Here is a 5954-nt window from a genome sequence, read left to right on the forward strand (position 1 = left end):
GCCTTATTCTAGAAACTTGGAAAGGACTAGTAAATGACTTTGGTGGCACCAAAAGGGCACGACATAGGAATAGTGATTCTTCTAGAATTGAGTACGTTGAATCCAAAAATGAACTTCCACAAGTGATATACCTCTTGGAATTAAAGATGCACTGCCTTAAATGTCGTGCTCTCAAGGGTTTAATGGGCGAATGCGTGTCTATTTTTCGGTGAATTGCAGGTGAATCGTACAATTTGCTCGGCCCCATTCACAACCTGCGCAGATCCGATCAAATGTCCGATTGTAAGGCCGAGGCAAAAGGATTTGGGGGTCAATTTATCGTCACTTAAGTGCACATTTTTTTTTATAGCCGAAGAGACAGATAGAATTATTGCTGCATGTGAATCACCGATGGTAATGTAATCATCCAGAGTTGGTTCAGAAGAGGCACTGACAATAATTAATGTGAACATATTCCACAATGGGATAGGGACTACCACCCCTGCCAGGTCGATTCTGAGTTCACTGGCAGTTGGAAGCCATGAAGGACTTGAATCCGGATGATTTTCCAGTTCTTGACGAATCGATAATGCAGATTCATATCAACTCTTTAGACTTATCTCTGATTCCACTGTTCTTTTCGGAGTGATGACAACATCATCATTTGCAGAGCTGGATGTGTCCTTCTCTGCCTCAGAAGAGGTAGATGTCATTCTAGCAAACGACTTGGAGCAGTGGTCTGGTAGTATACAAATTCACTGGAAGATGACGAGGGAGTGCTGAAGATGAGGCTCAGATATTTCTTTTCAATCGTGATTTCAGCTTACTGGTTCTGAAAGGAAACAAGAATAATGCATGATGCTGGTTGCACCGATTACACATGGAGAAAAAAAAACTATTCTGCATCAGATGAATGTAAAGTTTGTTCAATGTCTCATCCACCATTCACAGCATAGGACATCAAAGAATATTTACCTGTTTGATGAGATATCCAGGTTTTCTTCTGTGGCTGCTTTACAGAAGATAGAAAACAGCTTGCTGAGTCACATCACTTGCTCATCACCAATGCTGTTTCTCAAAAACATTGTTGCAAAATACATCGAATGTACTCTCGTAACTCTCCCTCTGCTCTTTTTTATCATTTCCGAAAATAAACGTGCACGTGTGTTGTGAGATAAAAGGTAGCAGCATATCATGACCAATGTCATGACTGAAATGAACAATCGTACAATTCTCGACAGTGTCCAAAAAAATCAATGGAGAGAAAACTCAAGAGTTGTGCATCTCTCAATGACAATGATGGGAAAGAAAGTAGAGAATGCTGAGAACCTGGAATCATGGGAAGACTTTCATGCAGGACAAACTGCATGCTCACTCAACATGTTTCTTGGTAAGACATCTTGTGTACTGGTGGTAGCAGGAGCGATGATATGTCACCTTGATTGCAATGCAATCCTTGTCCCTGATTTTGCATAGAATTTTCTGATCGGGTCCACCAGGCTTTTCCTGAGCCGCTCTCTGCAATAATACTTCAATAGCAAAGATGAAAATATTATATGAGAAAATTATGAAGGAATTACCTTGAATTCAAGGCAATCCTTAATTATCCTGGGAAATATATGTAATCTCGGAGGAGCATGCGAACAATCGCTGGAATTCGATCACGGCTGAAAACGCTGGCAGGAGAAAGGCTCATATATGAATCTTGAGCTTCGATTCTGTGATGTGGAAATTATCCTTCTGATGAAGCTAAAGACATGAACCCCTCATTCTCATCCAACCTTGCATATGTGAAGAAGAAAAAATAAACAACCATGCATGGCAATCAGGAAGACGCATCATCTTACCTCCATCGACCTTTCCTGCCTCACACAGTTTGTCTGGTTGGTATTTCTCACTCACTCTGGTGTGCGTGGTCAACTTCTTGCATATAATACACATGAGAGGCAGTACATTGTCCAAGCGGCCTTTAGCAGCAGAGGGAGCATCAGAGCGTAGACGCTTCCAGGGTGATGGCCTTGTTCCTTCTGTGGCCAGCTGAGCACACCGCTTTTTACCATGACCCAACACGCTGAATATCAGTAAATCTGGCACAGCACCTTCATGGTACCAAACACCCTCAGGGATTTCATCGGAATGGAAGAAAATCTCACCATAAGTAGGATCGGACTCGAATCAGTCCCTCAAAGCGAGCATTTAGGATGATTATTGTGATTCAAGTGCATTGGTTGTTTGTTTTAAAAGGCCTGGTGGGTGTGTAAGTAATCAAAACTCTTTAATGTTGAAACACTAATGAACCGTTTGTGGTACTATTGTGATCATACAGGAAAATGGAATGTCTGTGCTTTGACGCAGCTGGTGTGGTTTCTAGCTTGAATTGTTTAAAGTCTAAATGGGTTAAAGCGGTTTGTCCGTTCGATAAAGGTGTGTTGTTATGTAGTGTACTAACCTCCGCTGAATTCAGCAGCAGTCAACTTGGTGACAAGGCTTTCAGCTCTGTTTTTCCTCTTCGAGTTTGGCCCTTTTTTTTCACAAAACGACAATCTTTCCCATGATCTGGGATTGAAAGCCTTCAGATTACCCACCTGATTATCTACCACATGGATCAAGCAACTCATTATATATCTGTATTTACTTTTTCTCATCAGAAAAATCAGGATCAAAAACACAAATTATACAGATCACGTCGTGTGCTCCAGTTAACGCAGACTGGAATTGAATTTAATTGGTTCGTGGGCGCCAGCAGTGACCACTATTTTTGTTGTGTCTGTGTGTCTGTCTGTGTGTCTGTCTTTTAGTGACTCTCTGCAGAGCATAGCTCCGTTACGTTTGATGCGGTCTTGATGAAACTTGGACACAAGCTAGATATCATGGTCTAGTTGTGTCTTTTTGTATGAGGGGCATCCCATGCCCACTTGAACTTTTTATTTATTTTTATTTTTTTTCTCGCAATTTCATTTCCTCAAAGCTGTGCGTAATGTCCATAAGTACAACATATAATAAAAAATCCAATTTGATTTGGTCAATTTTGACGGAAAAGATAGGTTTTTACGGTAGGGCTTCCTCAAAAGTTTCCGCTAACTCAATTGTACCTATCGTGGCATTGTTCAATAATGCCCGTGAACCATCGTCGCCTCCCGGCTAGTCTTTCTACTTTCCAGCCCCATGATTGGTTACCTCGGTCACAATGCTGTGTGCACTAATACATGAGACAGGCGATTTATGCCAAAATACTTCGAAACGCCAAATTAAAATAGTTTACAAAATTTACGAAGGTTCTTCATGATTGTGGAAGTTCAGTTTTGGATAGTTTTAGAGTCAATAAGAAATCGAAAATCATCATACTGTGGTTGCCCCATTGGGTGCCATCAGATTAACGCTCCAGAGCCTCTAGAATCTAGATTATGGCCGACGAGAAGATTACCCATCCCATGGACAGGTGGCAGTGGTGGTGGTGGTAGTAACGTAATTTTGTTGTCCTTCGCGGCTCTGAGATCTGCAGTCATGATTTCATTCCTTTCTCGTGTGCCATTTTTTCCGAATGAGGCATTGATGCCTGAGTGGCTTTGATTGGGTTGAAAATTGAAGATAGTCATGCGGAGACACCGAATATGTTGTCACAGCATTTTTTTGAAAATGTAGTGCAATTGCAAGCGTTATGAGCGAGTATATGTACATTTTCGCTCGTGAGCTATAAAGTATAGCGCTCCAGAATCATGTGTACTAAGTACAATACAGCTGAGTTTCGTGGACCGTTGACGCTTTGTCTGGGAAGAGATAACAAACACTTAGCTCCATTATAGTATAAACCTGCCGTCACTGGTCTGTTCTGTGGTAGGCACGTGATAGCACTGGACCAATCATGTTCAGTGATGTATCTCGGGTTGCATATCTTATAGTCGGTGGCCTCAGCTTCACTTTTTACCCCTCCCCCCCCCCTAATTTTTACTCATTTACTCGTGATAGTGAACTAAAATGTCGAGCAATCCACAGTCATGTATCCAAAGTACAATAAAGCCGAGTTTCATGGAGCGTTGACACTTTGGCTGGGAGGAGATAATAAACACTTAGCTCCATTATAGTATGGAGTCGAGTACTCACATTGAAATCCAATAAGTAACCTCGGCCAACTTCTGACACCACAGAGAAACAACATCACATATATATATATATATATATATATATATATATATATATATATATATATATATATATATATATATATATATATATATATATATATATATATATATATATATAGACACAGACACAGACACAGACACAGACACAGACACAGACACAGACACAGACACAGACACAGACACAGACACAGACACAGACACAGACACAGACACAGACACAGACACAGACACAGACACAGACACAGACACAGACACAGACACAGACACAGACACAGACACAGACACAGACACAGACACAGACACAGACACAGACACAGACACAGACACAGACACAGACACAGACACAGACACAGACACAGACACAGACACAGACACAGACACAGACACAGACACAGACACAGACACAGACACAGACACAGACACAGACACAGACACAGACACAGACACAGACACAGACACAGACACAGACACAGACACACAATCACCATAAACACAACAAGAGTGAGAATTGCTTTTTGCAAGACATGTCCCCTTCCGGGGATGTTTGCATTTAACGCACGCTCGAGCTGACATCAAAACCATAATGATGAAGAAGAAGAAACTCTCCAACGCACGTGTTTGGGTGTATTCGGCAAATTATAAAGAAAAGCAATTTTCATTTACAACCGATATATTTTGTAGACCAGAAACGAATTATGACGACTTGGAGAACAAGCTGGAGATAAAAATTAGTTTGTTTTCACGCACGCTCCAGCCAATTCTGGAACCAAAACGAAGCAGAAGAAACTCTAACTCATCGTGTTTCGTTTGTTTCTCGGCTTTGCTATTTCCTATTAAAAATAACACCATGTACATATACGAAGCAGAAACATGCGTACAGCTTATGTGCATGTAAAATACATCATGGTTTTATACCTGGGATCATTCCAACTGCACTGGGCCATGGATTAACATCCAGGCCTGCTGGTCTGCACTGCATCATAACCCGATGCTCACACATGAAGCAAAAACATATTCAACTTCGTGGTGTCGTGGGTTGCTTAATAACCACGAATACCAATCAGTTAACCACGAGTTCCAGTTCCACCGTCTAATTCGGCATTAAACTAGAGGTCACGTGGCCTCCTGACCGGGGAACGCACCCTCGGCGATGCACCAATCCTAGCTTGATTAGATCTTAAGTAATGCGGCCGAGCGTTTACCGCTGGTGCGTACCAAGTTTGGGAATTATAACCTCCCAGTCTATCGAGGTTTGGACAATGATGGATCAATAGAAGGAAATGAAAATCACTGACAGGTTGAAATGTCAACAAGGAATTTATTTTTAAGAAATAGAAATATACTGTAGGACTTTTTATTTCCTTGTCAATTTAAATGGATGAATTCAAATCAAATGTTAAATCAACAAAATAATCTCAAACAAATGAAGAATTCAACAAGCATTTATAGAAAAATGGGCAAAGAGAGATGCTTATCACTATGCCTCACTTAGCAATTAAACACGAGACATGGGTACCCATCCTATCATTCAGGGGGAAAAAGAAATCCGGTCTTGGCTTACCAAGGCAGAAGTCAGCATGCGTCGATTAAAATATCCCAAAATGTGTGAGCGTGGCTTGGCCTATCTCTCCAAATGAACTCTCCACAGCTTGGCTCGTTTCCACTGCCAGCACCCTGCCTCGTCATGCACCCACCCGCAAACAGGCTCGAACACCAATCGACGTCATGTCATCACTCCCAGGAACCAGGAATGCCAAAAACCAGGTATTCCAAGAGCCATGTATGCCAAGAACCAGGTACCAAGCAGAACAAGCAGAAACAGTCCAACTGTCA

Source organism: Eptatretus burgeri, chromosome 12, assembly GCF_056783735.1.
Source record: "Eptatretus burgeri isolate ZD-2024b chromosome 12, Ebu_testis_v1, whole genome shotgun sequence".
Lineage (NCBI taxonomy): Eukaryota > Metazoa > Chordata > Myxini > Myxiniformes > Myxinidae > Eptatretus > Eptatretus burgeri.